This window comes from Corvus hawaiiensis, chromosome 26, assembly GCF_020740725.1.
Source record: "Corvus hawaiiensis isolate bCorHaw1 chromosome 26, bCorHaw1.pri.cur, whole genome shotgun sequence".
NCBI lineage: Eukaryota > Metazoa > Chordata > Aves > Passeriformes > Corvidae > Corvus > Corvus hawaiiensis.
In genome coordinates, this window is record NC_063238.1 from 1,380,006 (window position 1) to 1,405,055 (window position 25,050).

At 40.1% G+C, this 25,050-nt stretch overlaps 1 protein-coding gene across 5 annotated transcripts in view; it reads right to left on the reverse strand.

Annotated features, from left to right (window-relative positions):
- Positions 1-25,050, reverse strand: part of NOL4 (nucleolar protein 4) — a 190,299-nt gene that overhangs the window by 97,763 nt on the left and 67,486 nt on the right. The window contains exon 1 of one of the 5 annotated variants that reach the window (XM_048286259.1): positions 1,860-1,937. The exons of the other annotated variants lie outside the window; for them this stretch is intronic. The gene's annotated coding sequence lies outside the window, so the exon portion shown is untranslated. Of the gene's footprint in view, positions 1-1,859; positions 1,938-25,050 lie in introns of those variants that run through there. 5 annotated transcript variants of the gene reach the window in all.

Sequence of the window (25,050 nt, forward strand, 5' to 3'; positions counted from 1 at the left end):
AGGGAGAAAATCTGTGCATTTAACAATCTCAGTTATTTTAAATGCTATAAACAGCCAAAAACATATCCTCACAGAGGTGGTGAAAATATACAGTGAAACCTCTGGCAAATCTTTCCCAGTGTGTTTTTTATCACAGAACGGACTTTTTAATCACTAATTTAATTTGACAGATATCAAGAAATAATTTCATAGTGCTCTTTCTAATTAAGCATTTATTTGATGAACTTGCTCATACCCTGATCCCCACGTTGCTTGGCATTTCTGTGGAATCTCTATCACCCATATGTCCACCACAGATTCAAGGGTCAGCCTAAATAATGGCTTAAAGCTTCCATACTCTTTGTGTTTATTTCTATGGTCCTCCATAATAGATGTACACTGGCTACTGAGTTTTTAAACTGCAGAGAAGACAGACAGTTTCTTTGATTATCAGTGTTCTGACTATTTGGTAAACTAGCCCAAAAAACGAAGTTTGAAGAGAAGACTGTTCTTACACTAACCAATCTGGAGCTTATGACTCTTCCTGAGCTGTCCTGGGAGGGAGGAGAAAAAAAACATCACTGTTCTTAACTACCCATGCCATGAACCCAAGTCTCTGGAAAGGCAACACAGTGCTCTTTTATCATTTCAGTCAAGACGATTCTGCTTTTAGCTCTATAGACACACAGAGAAATATAACATATGCTGTTTCTTTAAGCAGACTGAGTGTGTGTTTACTAGGATTTTTCAGCAATAAGCTTTTTAGGTAGGAAGAAAATACCTATCCTGCAAGGTGAAAACAGATCTTTAACTTCCTCGGTGTTGTATTATCATGAATCACTCATGGGCCTGATTAAAACAAGGACTCCACTTGTCTGCATATGTATATGCATGCATGTATTGCAAAAGCACACAAGCATGCATGCATTTTGTACATGTAAAACACATATGCACATTAGATCTAAGAGGATACTGATATATAGAAAATAACCATTAAATAATTATAAGGGGTTTTTTTGATTAAAAACAGAAAAGGCATGCATACTAAAAATGCAAGAATACACAGGCTGAACATATAAACTCTGGTGGAAAAATTAGTTTAGGAAAAGCTGACAGTAATAAAAAGCAGACAGTTAAAATCTTACTGCAAACAGTCTAATTTAAAGCTGGGAATCTTGATCATCTATTACAGTGAAATGCAGGATCATATCAAAGAAAGGCAGAACATTAAAATAACCAGAAATGGAAAAGCTAGAATATCCTCTGTTTAATTTTACCAGCAAGAAAACAAACACAAATTTTACATGCTGCATCATGTCATACACCACCTTAATTCAGCTACATTAAAATGAGTTTTCCTCAAAGAAAAGCTCATATTATGACTATACCTTTAAAAAGCTCATGTTTTCACTGTCTGGGTTTTTATATGAAGAAAAAACAAGACTGAATCAGGAGTTGTAAATTTTTATACTTAATTTGATAGTTCAGCACTTTTGCAGTTGAGTTTGCAGCACACACAGACCAGTTTCCTCACACTTTCCCGCTTATTTTTCAGCACTCAGGAATTCTTAAGCACACTGCACAGTGCATACACAATTTGTAAGGCATGCCCATCATCACTTGTTCAGCTTGATGCACCAAATGAGACACGCTTCAGGTTTCTATGTGCGCATCTCACAATGATGTTTTAAAATTTTATCACCTAGTTTGCAGGGAACTGAGGCTTTGAATCTATATTTGAAATACCACCTGAACGGGTGAAACACATTGGTATTCCACACACAGCCTCCTGCTGTCATTCCACTGCTGGCATGGGACAGTCTTCACCAAGACTTAGAAAACCTCATTCAATATTCCTCTCTGGAGGATCTGACACTTACTGTGAATTCTGCTCTTCAACTTAAATACCAGTGTCTGTGGCAGGCCAATTCTATCATTGCAGATACAGCATCCCTCAGGCGAGGTCCAACCTTTCTCTTGCAGTGCACCCAGGGATTAGCTTGACTTCCCCTAAATTCTCTCCAGTGCACAGTACAAGCTAATCTTTCCTGTAGGAAGTAGGAGATGGGGTTGCCATGACAACAGAGCACATTCTAGCAGTGGGACCACTGAGATGAGCTGAAAAGACGACAGTGAAACATGCACTCAGCCTTCCTCCGGGGCTACGGGCTTCTTCCTCCAGGATTTAATTCCCCTGCAAGTTTACTGACAGGCTAGGAGGTTGATTAGCTATGTATTTTGCTGTGGGGAGATTACTAGTTAAGAATATGGTTGAGAGATCATAGCATTATTTAATGAAACTGCCATCCCTCCTTACATTAAATTGCTGATTTAAGTGTGGCTGCTTTTAAACCACTACTCTTTCATACACATTAGTCCTACACTTGGTCCACACTAATATCTCACTGTAGTACAGTCACAAGCCGAGTCCTGTGCTTCAGCTTCGGTTTTCCAGCATATTAGGCACGCTTTTATGCTCATACACACACATGCTTATACATACACATGCACACAAAGAGCTCAGTGTAACATCTGTGTTTGGAGCTTAAAGGGTTCTGCCGATGGGGGAGGGGGCACCGAGAAAAGCAAGGCACAGCAGCCACGTGTCTCATACAAACGACACAACAGCCACAGTAAGCTTTGGGAGCCCTGTTCATCAGGCAAACGAAAATTGAGTAATCTATACTGTAAATATCAGCTACTTTCTGCCCCAGAATAATGTCTGAATCCTACGCTTTAAAGATTTTTTTCTCAATGAGAATAATAGAAAGCTTTTTTAGTTCCTGCCTTTCAATTATTTACACGTTTTTAATTGCTCAATCAAATTTTCATGCAGAGAGTTTTTCTTTGTGTTTTAATTTCTCTTGCAAAACCACACAATGCATTATTGTGGTAAATTCCTGGAGGCTGGAGCATGACTGTGTCTTCTCCTGTTATTTCAGAAACAAGCATGTCTCAGTGAGCTTTTACCTTAAAGACACAGCAACCGAGAATTTTCAGTCTCTAATCATATTTGCAAAACATTCATTTGCCCAGGACAGATTCCTGTCTCCTTTGTGCCTTCACTTTTGAGCATCTAACATGTGCAGCCACACACTCAACACCCCCTCATCAGGCAATGCCAGTCCCCTCAGTACATGTAAAGGCTTAACCCATCCAAGTACAAAAGAGCTGTAGATGAGCCAAATCCACACCATCTGAGTCCACTTCTCTCTCTGGAAATTTTAAAAGAACAGAACCTCCATGAAGGTCTCTGACACAAGAAAGAGAAGGAGCCCAGGGGTTGCATTTAGCCAGAACTCCTGTAGGCAGGGAAGGTGGGGGTGGATGAAACAGTGGGATGTACAATAGCTTTCCCTCTAAAGCAAGTTATACAGGACAGTTGGCAGGTTAGTCCCAACTAACTTTGCCTTGGCAAACCACATAAGGCCAAGAATTTGGCTGGAGAGGGAAGGTGCCGTGTTGGGGAGGAACCCTGATGACCGGAATGTGTAAGAAAATTTTTGGGAGGTCTGGGAGGATGGGGGCATGTGGAAGCCTGGGCCAGGATCTCCAAATGATCATCAAATCACTGGTTTTATCCTGGTACTACACTAATTGTATTTGCAGTGAGAAGCCCTCTGACAAAACCCAACCAAAAAAAGCCCCTACAATTCCCATGGCTAGGCAATATTACACCTCCATAATCTTGAAAAGTATCTCAGTGTTACACAACCCTTTAAAGTTTTACCTTAATTTGGATTTTAGCGTGTCGGGAATATATATATATATATACAAAACAGTATCCCTCAGAATCTGCTGGCTCTGACTCATCCCACAGCTTGCTATGGAGATGAATTACACCACACAGTATAGCACCTGTATTTATTATCATCTAATTAGTGTTAGGATTTACTTTTTTTTTCCACTTTTCCACTCAAGTTCTATCCAACTGGAGAAATGCCAAATCATGTAAGCGACATATGGTTTTGCTTTTGAAATCATCCAGCCAGAATTCCCAAATACTGCAAAATCTTTGCCTAAATAACTTTTGGCTTGAAAGACAATATTTTACACCTTCAATTCCAGTGGGAAACACTGATATTTGTAGGTATGCAAATTGGTTTTGAGGAAAAAGGGCATATAATCAGATGTTGAATGATGTTACAGATTTTTCCTGTCACATGCTGTCTCCACACAATGTGAAAAGAACAGTTAACAGCAAGATTAATGCTGTGAAAATAGCTAAACTACTATTATGGTTAATGAAAGTAAGGTTCTGTTTCTTTTTTGTTTCACAAGCTATGACTGTAGAAATCAGTAAATATTGCCCTAGAATGCAAACACTCATTTCTCAGTGCTCATGTGCAGATCTTCCATTCAGTAATGCTGCATCCTGTTTCTGGAAATCCAGTCTTTCAGCCAGATACAAAACGTAAGTATGTTCCTTTAGTTGTTGGATAGGGAATGGATTCCCCTGTTGGCACCCTAAATGAGTAGCACCCGGTTACTAAATTGGGTTCCAAATTATTCTTGACCATATTCTTTTTGTTTCTAGCAAAAACATCTTGTGTTTTATTTCAGATGAATACCCAAATCATTCTCTCAGCAGGAATACACCCTCTTACACACATATGAAGTAACAAAAGCAATTTAAATGAGTGACGTTTGGAGATCTCCTGGAACATCCAAGAGCTCACAGGCATTCCTATTGCATCCATATATCCCTGGGTATATCCAGGAAAAAGCAACTGTTTTGGTGAACCCAGGTAGAGCATGCCAGAACAGGGGATAAGATAAAATGAAAGCTGAGGACATATGTTTAAGTAGTCTACTCTAACTAAGAAACAACATTTAAGTGTAACATACCAGGATGAAAGCAGCACGCTTCTAAGACTTGAGTAGAATAACCATGTCTAGGTCCTCAGCAGAAAATGCCCCCAACTCCTCTCATAGGTCTCTCCTAGCTTTTTCAAAGGTAGAATCTACGTTCATCAAGATTGGAGTCCGACTTTTGCTCTCTGTTTACCTTCTTGCTTGGAAGAGGATGAGAGGTGAATACACAAGAGCCCCTTCTCCTCTCAACAGGACACCTACAGTTTAAAGACAAGATGTGGGAGCTCAGAAGACACATCCTGTCCTACGTTTCTGCATGAGTTCACAGCTTTGGCCTCAAATGAGGAGTCTGAGGATTTCACATTGAAAATAAACACGAAAAAAGACAGGAAAATAAAACTATATATAGGTTCAACATGAAAGGTGGACATGAGAAAGTGAAGGTTTTTGTCTTGATTTCCTGTCTTTTTCTTGACTATGCTGCTTAACTGTGAAATCATAATTGAATTCTCATTTTTATTATATAATTTCTATACATAGCTGTTCACAGAGTCCTTTGAAACCTGTGGATGAAAGGAAATATCACTCTTTTTTTTAAGAACTATTCATTTGAGATTAAACAGTGCTAAATGCTGAGCCCTGAACAAAAGGTTTAAGCACATGTAAGTCTTGCTGAAATAGAGCAACAGTGCCCAGTACTTTACAGGATCAAACCTGTGATTTGGGGCTTTAAATCCCCTAATTCCCTACCCTTTCCTTTCTCTTTTTAAATATATCTTGGAAACTGAGATCCTGCTTTTGTCAGATGAATTTGTTACACAGAACAGAGTGACCTTCAGTCCTTGTGCAGTGATACATCAAGCAGCAGCCTACACCAGTGCAAGCTGTACCACCACCTTCTGACAGCAAACACTCAGACTTCATATTCTGAGCACAGAACTAATGGCACAGACATGATCACCTGCATACACCTTAATTTGAAAATGAAAAAGACAGTTTTTCTATTTTGCTTCAAGACTGTAACAAAATTGTTCTTAAACACAATCTGGTTTATGAGTTTTTTTAAAATGTGTCAAACAATTAAGCATTTCCCACCTGTAATTTTACCACTGGGTCATTTAAGCAATCAGGACCTCTCACATTTTGTTTCCATCCCTGTAGTTTCTCTCAGTTCACTGACTTTACTCAAGGTTTACAAATAGGAGTAGGTATCAGCAAAGTCAGTGTTCATGAATTTTGAATCAAATTATTTTGTAAGTAATGACACTTTTCAGAGGATAGGATTTTTTAATATTCAAAATGATAAAAAGTGCTGTGATTTCATTCTAATAGACAAAGGAATTTATACAGAAAAACTAAAACAGTCTGTACTTGTAAAATTCTAATACAATTTTATCCTTTTAAGCAAATGCTTTGCATTTTATGAATATAGTGTAAAAACGTAGAAGTACTCGCTGAAGGGATAAAGCTACCCCATTGTGAGACATGGACAACACTGAACAACGTTAAACTGAATTATTTCTACACTGAGATCATAGATGCAAGATGAGGTCAGATGTCTCAGGAAGACGTTCTTTTCTCTAGACTGTAAGATTAGTTTATCAGATTGGGAGTGGTGGAGAGACCTAGAAAGATAAAAGTGCTCTTTCAAATGTCTGTTGCTTCTACAGCTTCTAAAAACTGAATTTTGTAACTTTTTTAAACAGGCAGTGGGATTGGACTCAGAAATCTCCAGAGATGCCTTCTAAATTCACATACTCTGTGATTCTGTGAGTTACATTGACCACTTTGTGGCAGTACAGTCTTTGGTGAGTGAGACCAACAATAAAAGATTACACCATACTTCTGTCTGATGGACATTCTTATTCAAAAAGAGGATATAAGAAAATAACAATTACTTTGAAATACATAATATTTCCAGCAATAAGCCCTTAACAGTCTTCTGCAAGAGGAAAATAACAGATATACTCTCCCAACCCTGACACGAGCCAACAGCCACAGGCATGATGGAGAAGAGAGGGAGCATGTTTCCCTGACTCATCCTCCTGCCATCCAGCTCCATTTTCACAGAATCCTAGAATCAATTAGTTTGAAAAAGAACTCTGAATCATTGAGTCCAACCTTTGACCAATCAACACCTTGTTAACTAGACCATGGCACTAAGTGTCACATCCAGTCATTTCTTGAGCACCTCCAGCGACAGAGATGTCACCACCTCTCTGGACAGTCCATTCCAATGTTTAAAAACCCATTCCATGAAGAAATTCCTCCTGATGTCCAGGTGTTCCAGTGCTCAAGCTTGCAAACCCTGACCCTTTTCTGAACCACACACACGCAGGTGTACCCTACACTAGCCACAAGCTCAGCGAATCTTTCACACAGTAACACTTTTGATTCCTAACTGGTTTGAGCTCCTGATGCTTCATCACTCCACAGGACATTGTGTTACTGTGCTCCTGCAGAGAAGCCCTGTTCTTCAGGACAGTTTTGTACCAATGTGACCAGTGAAGGCCTCTGATTTTTTTCATCTACAGCTCCCTGGATACCAGCTGCAACATTGCAAGAATCACATCTGCTACCTTCCATTTCAATGAAAGATGCTTTGAAGGTCAGATCAATTTTTCTCTACCTAAATATAAATGTGAGCATTAAATTCTACATTCCCAGTTAGGAAATTCAAGGCACCTGTACTTAAAATATTTAAATTAAGTACGATCTGGGTACTATCACAAAAAGGTTGCATTCAGCACCATGTAAATTTGGACAAATGCAAATGTTCTGAAATGTAGAACCTATTCACGCTGAGAGATAACAGAGCTCATTTACAAACGTATGTTTTGCAAGCTCAGTGCTCTTGCTGACATACAGTGTTGAAGTATACTCTGAAGTTGTAGCACGAAACCTGTCAGAGTTCAAGGAGTGCCTGGATGACACTCTTAGTGATATGATTTATGTTTAGACAGTTCTGTGAGTTCTGACAGTCCAGGGAGTTGGACTTCATGATCCTTATATGTCTCTTTAAACTTGAGATATTCTATTGTTCTCTGATTCTAATATTTACCTTTAACACTATTAAAGAAGCAAATTGATTTGTGTTTATTATTGTGAATTTTGCTCTACAGGCTCATACCTTCATGCATAAGCTATCCAAATGGGCAAGATATCATGCAGTTGGTTTCAGACAAAAAAAAATTAAAACATCCAGGGTATTTACTGTTTTATTATTTCAGTATTATCATTTCAGTCAGAAAGCAGCATCTCTATGACACACTCTGCAGTCTGACTTTTTCAGCTGATTTTAAAAATCCAGGAAGTCTAAGTTTTTGTTGTTGGAGCATTGAAGAAATTTAAATACTACCTTTAGTTAAGAAAGGATAACTTAATCTAGATTAGCTTTATTGAAGTAACTTCTGCTTCATTAATCATATTTATGACATAATGGGATATTATCAGTATGATAAATGCTTTTTGTACTGCTCATGGTTTCAAATGAAATTAATTTTAGAAGCTGCATCAAATTTCCTTCTTATTACTCCAAATCATGTCACTACAGTCCTATGGATGACCCCCTGTGCATTTCTGTGTTTGCATGTGTTTAGGTCTGTTTTCAATGTAACAGGAAGTCTGGTTTTCAATTATATAATACTTGGTCTTTTTAGAAATGTACAGCTTCGTTTCCCATATATATCAATTTAAGTTACTGTTGAGGAGAAAGACACTGACATTAAAGAAGTTGGAAATGGATGCAACAACACATAGTGAAATGACTGAAGTTTCTGTAAACAAACGATTGGAAAGACCAAAAATGCCCCTTTCCCAACCGTGCCAAGCAGCAAGCTCCATTTAAAGCTCCCTGAACAGCTTTCACAGAATCACAGAATCATAGAACAGTTTGGCTTGGAAGGGATCTTAAAGATCCTCTAATTCCAGCCCCTCTGCCATGGGCAGGGATGCCTTCCACGAGTCCAGATATCTGAAGTCAAAGTCACCTCCAGCCTGGCCTTGAACACTTCCAAGGATGGGGCATCAGCAACATCTCTGGACAACCTGTTCCAGTGCCTCACCACCCTGACAGGAAAGAATTTCTTCCTAATATCTAATCTAAAGGTACTCTTTTTCAATCGAAAGCCATTTCCCCTTGTTCTGTCACTATATTAATTATGAATTCAGAGCAAACATTTTAAGTAATTTCTGTCTCAAAGATCACAGTAAATAACAAAGTTCACATAAACCATACTTGCTGATGATGTTTCTCATGGAGCTGCCATTTATGACAGACACACAGAGAAATCAAGATGACGGAATACGAAAAGCTAGTGGCCCAGAAAAGTGACAAGAAAGCATCTCAGTTCCTTATCTTTAAAAATCTAAGGATAAATATTTGGTATAAGACCATAAATACCAAAATCAAAAGTGAAGCAGTTTATGCTCTATTTCTCTGCATATCTATAAAGAGGCAAGAAGGATATGCCATCCAGCTTTGGCTTGACAAAGCATCATACTCAAGGAACACCCAATATGGGAAAAGAATTGAATATTCACATTTTCATTCTGGTTCAGTATACATCAGTATACTTGAAAGAAATTTACTCATGTTACCCCATGGCTGCTGAATGACAACTGAGGAAGAGAATATGGTGAGGCTAAAGAAAGTGCAAGCTGTAAAACAGATGCTTCACAAACACCAGGTAAGACCTTTTAAGCACAGCTGATCTGTATCCAAATACCTGCATTGGTTCTTTGCTTTGCTATGAGGTGCACCTCTGGAAGACTTTGATGAGATGATGAAGCAGTAGCATGTCAAAAGGAAATGAGGAAGAATGTGAAAACTTTACTTCCTCTTGATTTTTCCACCTAGTTCCAAAGCTCTGTTAAGCTTCATCAGCAAGTATAGAAAGAATAGTTCTTTGGCCCGGGTAGGTGCAACAGCTAAACCAGTTTCTAGAGGGGAATTATGTAATGCTCATTTAAATTGTTATCTTACATTCTCACCAGAAGAGAAGGCAGTTGACTGATTCAATACAGCTGGCATTAGACTCAAAGAATGCTATGAAGAAAATATTCCAAGGGCATCTACCCTGAAGTGAACCACTTACGCACTGCAGATAAGAAAGACAAACGAAGTTGAGACATGAGAGAATTACCTGGGCCAAAACCTCAGCTTACTCCATCTGCTAGCTAATGCTCACAGATAGATATCAGTGTTAAGGAATATCTAACAGGCACAGAGAGGGGACAGTGCCATAAAACTGACCTAAGAGTATTCAGTGTAGAGGAGGAATGGGAGGGGGAAAGGGATATCACATCTGTAGGGCATCGTCTAGAACAGAAACACCAACAAGCCTAATGTCCCCTATGGAACACAAAACAGATGAGGGTAACATGGATGACTGTTGCTACCAGCCTGGTCTCATCCATGCAGTGCAGCAGTGAGATGTGGGGGGGTTTATTGTTAGTTCCCACCCACGCATCGCTTCTGAAACTCCCACTAGTAAACACGATTCGGGAAGACTGTTCCCCACCAACGTTCACATTACATAAAGGCTTTTATTACACCAAAATGAGAAGGGCAACATTTTCCCCCTGCATCTCAGACTTACAGATTTTCACTGACAAAGTCCCTTTGATTTTGTTTTTTTTAAATTTTCGTTCACATTTCCTGCCACCAAATCACTAAAAGGCCATGGATACACAGAGAATCACTTTCTAGAGCCAGTGCCCTGGGGTACTGGTTCCTCGTGAGAAGGCTGGATGTGCGCTTCTAGTTTGCTTTTGTAGAGCTGGTACACTGGTTTGACATTGCCAGTAGGCACATCTTGCAGGGCTGCCTGCAACACCTGCGTCTCCACTGAGCTCTGCCTCCAACGCATGTACGAGTGTGTCACTCTTTGTACAAAGAGGGAGATGAGGGTGGGCACAAGCAGCTCCAGCTGCAGCATGGAGCAACCCCTGAGGAGCACACCTAAGCACTCGAGTGCCTGTTTGGAGGAGGCAGGCACACACAGTTCAGGTAGTGACTCCTCACAGTTTACTTTTTCTTTTAATGAGCATCATCAAACAGAGACAGGCTTTTGTTTTAGAGAGATTGCTCTTGCCATCTGAGAAAGGTTAAGGAAAAGAAAGTGAGCGTGTCAGCAGAGTACAAGAGGGGAAATAAAGAGAGAGAAAAAAGGCACCAGTGAAGAGCCAAGGACCTGCCTTTTCTTTGTCCTCAAATAGTTTTTCTTTCGGTTGGTTAGTTTGGGGGTTTTTTTTGGAATTTCTGTTTAACATACATACATGCACATGTGCCTGCATTAGCACTTACACGTTCCCGCTTGTATCAGGTCACCGTTATGGCAGGCATTGCACCCATACATGTGTGTACCCATAAAACCCCTGGCATAAAAGCTTACTGCTGAATCAAGCAAGACAAGATAGAAAATACATGGATTTAAAGCAGTATTATCACTTCCATTCTCCAGACAAGAAACAAAACCAAAAAAAATAAAGAGACTTGACCAGGGAAAAGATTACTAGGAAAGAAATGCAAACCCATTGAATCCCTGAATTTTCATCTCCCCCTCTCATGACCAGAGCAGGACTTGCACACTGGTCAGTTCCATAATGCTATTTTTGCTGTTTAGCTGTTTTTTTCTACCACACCAAAAGGATAATTTTTTCAGAGGTACATTTGTTTCTCTGTGTAACTACTGGTGCATCTAACAACATAGTCTCCATTAAAAAAAAGAAGAGCAGCAAATTGTCAGCAGTAACAGACTCTAAAAAGCCTCAGGATAGTTGTATTGAGCATTTTAGTACAAAACAATCATCCTTTTCCATAAAGAATTCTGCTTCACTGATGGCAAAAACTGTACTAAGCAATAGGGAGAGGTAAGACAAAGATTTAGGTTACAGTCAGTCTTCATGTCAGTTCATGTGGATAATTAGTACAACGTAGACCAAAAATCAAAGAGCAAAAATCCAAAAACAAGCACAAGTAATCACAGTGGGTCAAGCAAGGATTCATCTGGCCAAATATCCCAATTTTAAGTAGATATTGGGCAAAAGACTGTAGGAATAGTAAAATACAATGATCCTTCTCCTACTACATCCTTGCAGCTTCCAGCAATCAACGCTTTATCATCTTCTCTGACAAAGGTTTTTTAAAAATATACTGAATAGCCATCAGTTGATCTATGCTTCAGGACTATGCTCGCTTCGGATTTTTTTGCTTCTGCAACATTCTGTGACACTAATACCACACCTTAGTGATTGTCTGCGTGCAAAACATCTTATGATTTTTATGATCTCACTGCCTGATCATTTTATTGTGACCCAATTTTTACAGTATGAGAAACACTATAGAATAATACCATGTTTGACACTACACACCACTTACAACTGTACAAACCTCTGTCATACCACTCCCTCAGGCATATTTTTCTCCAAACTGAAATGTCCAGGAGTTTATTTAATGACTCTTAATTTCACACCTCTTTCTATTATAGACCTTTCTTCATCGTGTCTTCTCTAGGCCTAGAGCGTTCCGTGATAGTATTTGTTTTGTAACATCCATTTTCAAGGTGTGATAATGCAATTAAGTTTGAGGAAGCACACAGAACATAACATGATAATGAATTCATATTCTGTATGCAAATTTTTTGCAGTGTTTAAACAGAGTTTTAAGAAGCAGGAAAGATTTTTAGCTAACATTTCTCCCTAAGTGTACAAATATGAGATCAATTTATGTATAAAAGATTTACAAGCTGCAGACTGGGAAGTCTAAATCTGCTACTCTTCCATTTAAAGCTATCAGACTCTTCTACAGAAGAACGTACAAGCTGTTCTTAAAGCTCACATTAGTGGCTCTGATGAACTGGACTTATGCTACAGACTTTCAGGATGCACAGATATGTATTTCCAGCTAAGAAATCCTATACAGGAATACTGCAAAATGCTTTAAACACTTCCCTCTCCTGTTTAGCATGCACATCTAAGAAGTATCAGAGAACACATCACAGATGACCTCAGCTTTTGTATGGTAAATAAGAATAACATAAGTCCTAAGAAAGCTTAGTCCCAAACAGCATGAAGTGTATACAGCTGAAGTTACATGCACAAACAGGTAGGAAGGCAAGACTGTTCCGTCAGTAAATGATAATATAGCAAAAAGAGGATGCATCCTAGCTGTGTCTTCATATTATAGATGTGTTAAGTTAAGGCTTTAAAATTTCACAGTATGAAAAGATATTGGCAGTCATGCATTGGTTACTATTCCAGAAGATCCCCAGGAGATGGTATTTATTTAGGTAGAAAACTATTTCTGAGGATAGCCTCCTGGGAGATTCAGCACATCTCTTCCTGAGCTTCCCGAGGGGACAGCAGTCAGACAACCTCACTTCAGCATCCTGCAGTACAACACAAACAACATAATGCAGGACATTCACTCAGGACAAGCAGACAGCCACTGTCAGTGTCTCATTAGGCTGTCACGGCAAGTAAAGGCTTCACACAGGGACATCAGTATTCCAGTCACTGAATCTATGGTATATAGAAAAGTCATCTTTTCCCTGCACATATTTATATGTATATTACTCTATACCAGAGGGAAACCCTTTCCAAGGCTTTCTTTTGCCCAGCTTGGAGCACACAAACCCAGGTCCTGTCTCTAAGCCACAGGCCTGAGGCTACTTAATTTATAGACGTTTTAGCCTTAAGTGAAATACACAGTATGTCAATTCAGTCAATAAAACCAGCACCACAGATGGCTTTTTTCAGCATAGTATCCATGTCCAGTTCACTCTATCTCTGGCATTTAATAAATGCATTTAATATGAACACAGCATCTAATTTAAGTTGCCAAAGTTTCTGATTTCACAGATGAAGTGAAAAGAACTTCAGAAACCTGAATTACTGCTCCATAAGTTTCACTTTCACGATATCAAGTGCCCCAAATTAGAAGCCAAAGATTCTCAAAATCATTAGAGAAATCATAAACATACGCATATGTATAAATAAATCCCCAAATCTGCATTGTTAAGCAAAATGGATTTTTGCATTTCATTTAAGTGTTTCATTGGGTCTTGCTTGATTGAGCATTTCTGCTTACAGCTCTCCTAAAAATCAACCACATTTTCTGGAGAACCGAAATTAAAACATGGAAAACAAACAAACAAACAAAAGAACAAAAACCTAAAAACAAACAAACAAAACAAAACAAAAGCTTTTCTTGATAATTTAGTCAAACTTGTTGGCAACAAACAGGAGGAGCTGGAAGCCATTGTGCAGCAGGAACAACTGGAGCTTAATGAGGGTGACGATACAACTGAGTGTTTGTGGGAAAGAATAAGGGGCAAGGCCAGTAAGGCCGATATGATGGTGGGATTGTGTTATAGACCACCCAAACAGGATGAAGAGGCAGATGAAATATTCTAAAGGTGTAAGGGAGAACTCTCACTACCACTATCTCTTGTTATCTCTTGAAGGCTCCTGGGGGCCTTCAACTTACCCGATGTCTGATGGAAATACAGCACAGCAGAGATGAGACAGTCTATGAGGTTCCCACAAAGTGTAGAAGAAAGCTCTCTGACAGAGCTGGTGAGTGAGCCAGCTAGAGCAAATGCTGAGCTGGACCTCTTGTTTGTGAACAGAGAAGGACTGGTGGGTGCTGGGATGGATGGAGGCTGTTTTGGGCACAACAATCCTGAAATTACCGTTTTAGTTCTTGGAAAGGTAAGAAGAGGTGCCAGCAGAACGAACACCTTGAATTCCAGAGGGCAGACTTTGGCCTGCTCAGGAGACTGGTTAACATCATCCCTGGGATGCAGTCCTGAAGGGTAAAGGAGTCGGGGAAGGCTGGACATTCTTCAAGAGAGAAATCTTAAAGGCACAGGAGCAGGCTGTCCTCATATGTCAAAAAATGAGCTGGTGGGGAAGAAGACCTGCCTGACTGAACAGAGATATTTGGCTGGAACTTAGGGAAAAAAGGAGAGTTTATGACCTTTGGAAGAAGGGACAGGCAACTCAGGAGGACTACAAGTATGTCATGAGGCAAGGAAGGAGAAAACTAGAAGGGCCAAAGCCCAACTAGAATATAATTTGGCTACTGCCATAAAAGACAGTTAAAATTATTCTATAAATGCATCAGCAACAAAACGAGGGCTAAGGACAATCTCCATCCTTTACTGCATGCAGGGGGAAGTACAGTGACAAAGAATCGGGAAAGGCTGTGGTACTTAATGCCTTCTTTGCCTCCGTCCAATAGTAAATTCTCGGAGTACCCAGCCCCTGAGCCCAAAGACAGGGATGGAGAGAAGAGTAAGCCTACATAATCCAAGGGGAAATAGTCAGCTACCTGCTACACCACTTAGACACACACATGGAGCCAGATAAAATCTATCCAAAGGTACTGACAGAGCCAGCAGAACTGTTCAGCAAGCTGGTTTCCATCATTTCCCAGCAGTCCTGGCTAATCAGGGAGGTCCCAGGTGACTGGAGGTTGGCCAATATGATACCCATCTACAAGAAGGGCCAGAAAGAGGATCTGGGGAACTACCAACCTGTCAGTCTGACCTCAGAGTCAGGGAAGGTCACAGAGCAGATAATCTTGGGTGCCATGACACAGACATACAGAACAACCAAGGGATCAGACCCAGTCAGCATGGATTAGGGAAAGGCAGCTGCTGTTTGACTGACAAAATCTTCTTCTATCATAATGTGACCTGCTTACTGGATGAGGAAAAGGTTGTGGATGTTGTTTACCTGGGCTTCAGTAAACCTTTCAACACTGGCTCCCACAGCATTCTTGCAGAAAATCTGTCTGTTCATGGCTTGGCCGGGTGCAGAGCTCACAGGGTAAAAAACTGGCTGCAGGGCCAGAGAGCCCAGAGAGTGGTGGTAAGGGAGATACATCCATGGGGCAACCAGTCTCCAGTGATGTTCCCAAGGGCTCGGTACTGGGGCCAGTCCTGTTTAATGTCTTTATCAATGACCTGGACAAGGGGATCAAATGCCATGTCAGTATGTTCACAGATTACACCAAGTTGGGTGGGAGTGTTGATCTGCTGGAGGGCAGGAAGGCTCTGCAGAGGGATCTGGACAGGCTGGATCAGTGGGCTGAGGCCAGTGATATGAGGTTCAACAAGGCCACGTGCCAGGTCCTGCACCAGGGTCACAACAACCCCAGGCAGCACCACAGGCTGGAGGAAGAGTGGCTGGGAAGTGGCTCAGTGGAAAAGGACCTGGGGGTGTTGGTCAACAGCCAACTGGACATGAGCAGGTGTGTGCCCAGGTGACCAAGAAGGCCAATGGCATCCTGGCCTGTAGCATGGCCAGCAGGACGAGAGTGATCATGCCTCTGTACTCGACACTGGTGAGGCCACACCTCGAATCCTGTGTTCAGTTTTGGGCCTCTCACTCCCAGAAAGACATTGAGCATGTCCAGAGAAGGGCAACAGAGCTGGTGAAGGGTCTGGAGCACAAATCCTATGAAGAGCAGCTGAGTGAGCTCAGTTGTGAGTGAGAGCAGTTGTTCAGCCTGGAGAAAAGGACTCTACAACCACCTGAAAGGAGGCTGTAGCCAGGTGGGGGTCAGTCTTTTCTTCCAGATAACAAGTGACAGGACAAGATGAAATGGCCTCAGGTTGTGTCAGGGGAGTTATAGATTGGTTACAAGGAACAATTTCTTCACAGAAAGGGTTGTCACGCATTGGAACAGGCTGCCCCGGGAAATGGTTGAGCCACCAGCCATGGAGGTATTTAAAAGAAATGTAGATGTGGCACTCAGGGACATGATTTAGTGGCGGACTTGGCAGTGCTGGGTTAGTGTTGGACTCAATGATCTTTTCCACCAAGTTCTATGATTCTGTATCTGCCAGCTTGAGAAAGGGTTGGGTTTCTTGCAGTCTTGCAGTATTCTTCTCATTTACTTCTAATGCCTTTGTTCCTGGCAGAGGTTCCAGCCTGAGATAGTAGTAAGCACACTGAGTGCTAATGAACTGCCATTTGATTCCTCATCCTCTTCTTGCAGAGAAAGGAAGCCAGAGGATGGAAATTTGCCCCATTCTACCCAGGGGAAAAGGGATAATAAGGTGCATTTTCCAAGTCCAAATATTCTTTTTTTCCCCCCAAACTCACTACTTGCAAAAAACAAAAATGAAACTGTGAAGGTGTTCACAATACTGCTGACATAGACACAGGGAATAAAGCTTTGAAGAGATGAATCACCAGCTCTGGCGAAAGAATAACTAGGAATTCAAACATCTGGAGAAAATGCCATGCTGGCTCCACCCTTTCTGCCATATAATTCCATTTAGACACTATATTTTAGAGCTAAGAAGAAAAATGTTCCCATTAGTTTTGCCACATTGAGACTCTGTAAGTAATGCCTCGTTAGCCTCACATAGCTTACATCTGCTTTTACTTAAATATGAAAACCATAATAGCCCATGCTCATGATGTATCTTGTCTCTTTTCTGTCCCTCACACTAATCACTTTTAAGCATTCATTCCTCTCAAATATGGGATGCTCAGGAGGAAAGCCAGACGGTCACAGTATTTTGCCTGTTGCCCAGCACTTTAGGAACAACTTAGGGTTGTACAGAAGCTACAGTCATCACAAAGTCGGCATGTGGACCTAGCACCAGAACAATTTCTGGGGACTATTAAGAGAGAGATGATTATGATGATGATGATAACACTAATAACACTAGCAACAGTAACAATTATAATTATCTGTAGATTTTTTTCAACCAGGTCTCTCAACACTAGATGAAAACAGATAAAATAATTTCTCATTCAGGAGATGAATGGACGCTAATGAACAGGATAGACAAATGGGTGGAGAAGGCACCCTTTGTCCTCACTCTTCCAAGCTACTCTGGCTATATCTGTTTTGCCCTAACCAGCTTCACTAAAAAGACTTCTTTGGAGCCCTGACAGCAACTTCACACTACCTTCCCCTCAAGCCCCAGAAAGGCCAGAGCAGCTCTGCCACCTGCTCTCTCAGGGGAATCCCTGTTGGGATGCTGGTTCCAGACTCGTGCAGAGAGACACTTCCCAGCACTCTCTTGAATGAATCTGCTCTTCTGCCTTTCACACAAAGGACTTGACTTATTCTCCAACTGTCCAATGAAGAAAGCAAGGATATTCTTAAAAGAACTAATTTCACTGGTCTTTCCTAAGGAAAGTGTTGACCTCTTCATGTGGCATTTCCTCTTACAACTGAGGATGGAGAGAAATTAAATATTTCCACAAAGGGCAGTAAGTGAGAACTATCTTGGGCATGATTTATGTACACAGTGGACATTTATACACAGGTTTATGGAAACCCTCAGTTAATCATTTACGCTGAGTTTTTCTGCTATCACACTAACAATTTCCTCTCCTATTAAAGAGGTGTACTCGTACCAAGCACTCTGACCAATAAGAGGCAGGTCTGGATACCTTCATAAATATTAAGGTTGACAGATGTGGCCATCAGATTTTTTCCCGTTATAATAAATAGTCTGAAAAAAGAGACAGACTTTGTAGGTTTTCCTTTTCTTTAGCTACCAGCCATAAGCCACTGACTTCACACACAGAACTAACTGAAGTCACTACACTCTCACAGCCCTCATCCTTCAGTGAGTGAGGAAAACTATGCACAAGGTAAGAGCTAGCGCTAGGCACAGCAGTCACAATACAGTCAGAACACAAACAATATTTCACTACAAGACCCAATACTCACACAATGTACAACAAATATTTCCACTAAGATGTATCCCAGTCCAACAAAGCTCCTAATAAAGTTTAGCACACATCAGGAAGTTTTACAGATGTTCTGAATCAGGCCTTGTTTGTATCCTTTGCAGCTGCTTTCAGTGACACTGCCTGTGATACCACCTTCTTTCAAAAAAAAGGAAAAAAACCAAAATATCTCCACTTGGCAGACACCAAACCGAAAGCACCATCAGATGAGATCTGAGGAGTCTGACACTTCCTATGAGACTCACAGGCTCCATGACTTGTTAGGCCATGACAAAAAGGATGCAAAAACATTTTGCTGAGTACGAACAGTCATGTTCAACTCTAACCATTAACTAGGTCTCAAAGGGATCCTCTCATGCTGCAGCTTGAATCCCTACAAACTCTAGGTAAGGAGCTCATGAATCACAGGAAACTGCAATTTACACACTTCATTTGGTTTTGGTTTTTGTGTTTGCTTCAACAGAGAAGAAGCATTTTTCACCTGATGGGGAAGTCACCAGAAAAAAGTCATTAATGTTACTTGTTATCCCTTTTGTCCCAGTGAGTACATTCCTGTTCTTGTGATGAATAACTAGGCCTAAAGGAAATGCAGTAATCTAATTCCCACTTGCTGTTAGAAATTTACAAGGTATCATACTAAGGTAATTTAAAAGAAGGTTTGAAGATTGTTTTATTTTCTGAGAAATAAAATTGATCCTCAAAGGCATATAGAATTCAATAATGCCATAAGAAGCTATTAATTGTACAACAATTTCATTAAAACACTGTTTGCTTCAAGGTTAACCACTAAGAAATATATTCTATCCAGTGAATTACATTTTAATATACTTACTTATGTGAATATAGTTGGCAATCTTTTAAGGCACTTTTCAGTTGTGAGTTTTACATTGCAGCTCTTCCCTACTTCAGTTAAATATGACAATTAAAAACAACTCTAAGGAGTTAAAAATTCAGATCATTTAAATTATACACCTCACAAAGTAGGCATAGTTTAGTAAGAAGAATTTTCTTTTGGGTAAAATATTTTTAATACTTACAGAAATAATTGATGTTGGTGGAATTTTGATATCAGTAGACCTCTAGTGGCTATTACAGTAATTGATGGTTACATTGTTTTTAAAAAACAAATATGCTCTTCAGAAAACAAAACAGGAAAAATCCACAGAAGCAACACTGCAGCGAAATGTTATTAGAGTTATTAACCCACAGTAAATGCCTGCATAATTTCACAACTCTTACCCAGTGAGTAGACAGAGACCTGGTTCTCATTGGTTTTAATGAAATTACACAGCTAAATACCTTTGCAAATTCAGTCATCAAAACCCAAATCTGAATCAGCAGCGGATGTTTTAAAATTTTCTGAGATTAATCCATAAATATTTGCCAAACATTCTGAGGGACCATTTTACAGATCAAGTCTTAAAAGGGGCAGGAAAGCACTTCATGGCTCCCCAGCCAGGGCATGAGTCCTCACTCTGCCCACACACCCTGCTTGGAAAGACCTCAGGCCTGCAAGTCAGAACGGGTCTGCAGAGGGCTTGGGACAATCCCCAGTCTGGACCAGGAGCTGTGGGACAGGAGGACATTGTCACATGGTGTAGCTAACCATGACTCCAAGCTGGTCATAGGTAGAGCCAGACACTGTCAGTATTTAGTAAAATATCCTTTTAAATAATTTTTCATTCATTTTGGCTAAACTGTCACCTTTCAGTGCCTATCAGCAAGTGTAAAATAGGTAGGATCCCCTGCAGTCATTTAGTAAAGGAACCAGTAAAGGGCAAGCCTCAATGACCTCTGAAAAATCAGTCTACATTAGCTTAATGCAATCTCAAAGACACGGATTTGATGTCTGAATAAGGGGCACCCAGCTCGAAAGTTGAAGCTTTTGCTCATTTAATTTGCTGATTTAAAGTTTTTGTCATGACATTACATTCCCCTACATTATCTGAAATGCAGTTCAGGAACTTGGGTATACATTTATAGTTTTTATCTTTCCCACATTCCTCAATATGAAAGAGTCAGATTTCCCACAAAATGCAGAAAGGCAAAGAGGACAATCTGTATGAATATATCTGAATATTAGCCATCTTATCCTTCCTGCCCATGTGACTAGTTAAAAGGCTTTTCTTATATTTAGGCCTAACGAACACTTAATGGCTTTTACAGATGGTATTAACTATCTTTTTCTCTCAGGGAATCAAAGGGGTTTATCTCTTAAGAAGAAACACTTAAACTCATACAGTATTAGTAAGAAAGCAGTATGAAAATCAAATTCTCATTGCCTGAGGGCCTCCCACTTGCCCATTTAAGAGACTTCACTTTAGTTAGTTCTCTCATACTATTTTTTTCAGATATACTTTAGATTCAGAGTAGCTGTTTCTCTCACATAGCAGTACACCTTCAGACTAAATCCAAAAAACTCTAAGTCAAAACTGTTCAACAGATTTCTGTGTGGCCTCCTTCATATGCTGGTGAAAAAATGGTAAATCATATGTACAATCAGAAAAGTCAATTCTTATTTAAAAAACAATCCTGTCCATCTGTGCATGAAATCTACTGCCTTCTGATGGACCTTTGTGTCCACGTGACTTTTGCAACTTAAAATGGTCACAAAAACGTGATTCTGCACCACCTGTGTAGGTTTAGAACCTAACAGTATCTATAAAATATCTTCTATTCATAACCTTGAACATACTTGTGTACACTAAGACAGAAAATGCAACACGATCAAAAAGTGAACCTTTAACATGCCACAGGGCTTTTAAAAAGAATTGAAAGCCTGCTTAATCAAAGGCAGATTATTTGAATGAAAGAAACAAACACTGTGGAAATGAGCCCAAAGAGATATGAATACACACAGGGAAGTGCAGTGATGTAAAATATGTGTGCCAGTGCAAAAATCTCTCCCCTTAAGGAACATCTTCCAGCACACACTCAGCAAAGCTATTCTTGACTGATTCTCATAGGCTGGGCAGTTCAAAAAGAATGAGTTTAAAACATTTGCAGCTAAGCATTCATATTTTCAAAAAGGTCAGCAGACAATCTCTTGGCAGTCTATGTCCAATAGCTGTCTATTCAGATAGGATGATGGCTTTTCATTATCAAATCAACCCTCTGCCTAAGGATGTTGCCACACTCGTTAATGATAATTTTAGCTGAGCAACCCGTGCACTGTTTATTATTCTTTAATCTCTATTAAAACAGTATATTCCTTTCTCCTCCAAACCCAGGATGTATATTGTGCATAAATGAGAGGTGCTTACAGCTCAGAGGATTCTTGACACATCCTGCCAAGACAAATATGCAGTCAATCATTCAATCAGCTAAAATTCCTATTCCTTACCCTGCTCCTCCAAAGCTTTCTCAGAGCCAGGAGCTGGAGAGAGCCAGCCTTCCTGGACAACCTTCAGCTCTTCCTGTATGTTCCTGGTTACAGTCTCTTTGGAAACAGAGCACTGAGAATCCACACAACAGGGAACAGCTTCATTTGACTGTGCAACTAAGCATACAGGTGCCTCTACCTCAGTGTGAAGTCCATAGAAGTGGCAAACTCAATGGAAAGGGATAAAGTTCGAGCCCACTTCCATATGTGTCTGAATTAGTCCCGAAATGGAACAAGGGTCAGAGAGTCAGCAGCTCCCATTTGAGAGATAATAATGAAAGGCTGTGTGTTTGAGCCATTTTTTGCACTCAGCTGATCCTGAGGGGACTCCAGCCCAAGGCAGACCCTGCAGCAAACTGAAAATTTGGAATCAGAGTAACTGATGAAACTATCCACTATTGTTTCTTCTGCTAAACTCCTCTCCATGTTGCAGGGTTTGTCAGTACGTTTCAACTCATTTAAAATTCATTTTGGCTAAAGGTGTGGATGTGCAATCCATAAGGCCCCAACACTAGCTAATAAAGACCTAGAACCTGGGCTCAAGCTTAAACGTCACTTTTTGTAAACAAGGACTTTAAAAGGGTTCATCGATGACCATATTTATAGCAAAGAACAAAGGAACTCACTGGCTTTTTTTGTATTTGCCAAAGCTTGCCTGCACCAGATCTATATAGGTATAAGGAAAAGCCCAAAAAGCAAGGCCTCAGCCCTACCTTGAAAACATTAACAACTTACAGATTCCCTATGGCTTTTTATGTAATCATGTCATGAAGTCAGCAAGCTCTTACAGAGAGAAAGCTTCTAGCCTATCCTTCCTGCACAAATGTGTCACCAGAAGTGCCTGTCACACTTCAGGCTGAGCTGTAGCAGGAAGAAAAAAATGCTCCTACTTCAGATACCTTTGGCCAATCCATATGTTCTACTCATTCTTATATTTGGCATGTTTAGGGAATCTAATTTAGAGTAGTAAAGACTATCTCACAAGATGTAGGTGGATCTTAAAATATCCTCCAGATTTCTGGCTTAGTGTAAAAGCTGTTCCTCTTTAATGTCAAAGGAGTGGATTTTTTGAAAGAAAAAAATATTATAAATATAGTCAGTGCTGAATCAGTGTGAATATCCAGGGGAATAAAAACCAAAACAAAAACAAACAATTTTCAGTGTTCCATCCTTTCCTCCCAAAAACTGGTCACATTTCATTAAGATGTAGTTCAGATTTAAGGTGGAATATTTTCCACTAATTCTACAACTTACTCCCAACAGAGCTTGTAGTGGCCAAAAATCCTCCATCATCTCTCTTCACTCTCATGAAAGGAGTATGACAGTAATGTCCTCCCTCTTCTTTACTCATTCATGAGAGTTTCTGGAACACATTACTTACAGCCATCAATAAATTCCAGCATCACCAAACCAGAAACTCAATTTATTAAACCACATGGTTTGGACTTTTCTGTTTTCTTTATTTCAGAGCATGCAAGATATGTTCTGGCCTTCAGTCATACTGCTTCTTCAGTCATGATGCAACTTCTGATACCACCAGCTTCTAAATAACATATATATTGCTGTGACACAAAGCAACAGACATTCTTCATCTGTCCAAGTCCCTTCTTCTGACAGAAGACCCATCTTCTGCCTTGCCTCATTTCCCCAGCTCCACTAGCCTTCTGATGCATCTAGAGAGATGAAAGAGTAACCTCTCTGAGCTGTGCTATCTCTTCTAATAACTCTAACCTTCTGGATTAATGATGCTCTGAGTCACTGGAAAAAGCTGTCACTCTTGTTATATGGATGAGTACATTTAACAAAGATGGAAACATTCCTCCAAATGCTCCCAATTAAAAACGCTTCCTTTAGCACTACTACTTCGAACAATAAAACTACTGAATCAGACCTTCAGTTTAAACACTTAGGCAAAAACTCTCAGATTGCTTTGAAAAGATACTCCACATGCAGAGGGTGGGTTGAAGAGGTGACAGCATCTCTTTTGGAATGCAGACAATATAATAAGGCATGCCACTCATGCCATGCTACTGACTTGCTGGTATTCCAAAACAGATTTTGTTATACTGAAATACACAGGTGTTTACCACTAACATCTATGTGGTTTCTTCACCATCTGAAGATGAAAATGGATAGCAGGTGGACATCAATATGTTTGCTTTATTTCTGCTACACTTTGGGCTACTGTATTGTGCTAATAATTAATAAAGTTAAGATCATGTTTTTCATGCTTACAGGGGTGCACTGACAACTATCAACTGCCACAGAAATCAGTATTGTAAACAGAAAATAATGCCTGTTTTTAAAAAAGGTTAGGTCCTCATTTGCTATAAACCAAAGTAGGCCCACTGAGAACAAGATGCAAGACATCCAAATTTGCCTGCACTGACATTTTCCTTTCACACACTGGCAAGTAATACTCTTTTAAACAGCTTCTTCAGGGAGTGACTAGAAGAGAACTAGCAAACCTTCACCAAGAGCAGTGGTTTAAAAGGCACCATTGGTAGAAGAGTGCTCTCTCTCCTGCTACCTCTCTGCAGGAGTCAGAGGTCTAACTACCACTTATGTCTCTGCCAAGCCTATCACTACTGACTCTGCATCTGTCAGACAACTCTTTGGAAAACTGCTTTTCCTTGCTGCTAAAACTGACTTTCTCATCTCATACTCAGAAACAAGCATGAAGATAGACCTTTCCATTTGCTCTACACCAGTCCATTCTCCTCAAAGAACATGCCTTTCAAAAACAGCACCCTTTCCTTTACTACCATTCTCCTCTCCCATGACATAGTTTCAGCTGGCAAATAAGCAAAGATGAAGTATTGAGGAGAAGTATTTCAGACTTCCTTAGACCGAGAACTAAGGATTATTATGAGAACTGTTTCTCTCCTGTTAAAATCCACATCTTACAGACAAAAAAAGCCTCAGAATTCTTCCCCAATAACTACATGAACTCGTGAAATAAATTGTTCCTTATCACCTGACACCACTGCACAAAGCTTTTTACTCCAGAATTCATTTCCTTCTCGAACTGTCTTGATGTTTAAATGATAGCAGGAAAAAAAAGCCTTTTACCAACAAAGGCAGACAAATGAAAGGTGGTAGGAGGAAGGAAGCACCTCCTGATCATATTCCAGTAACAAGAATAT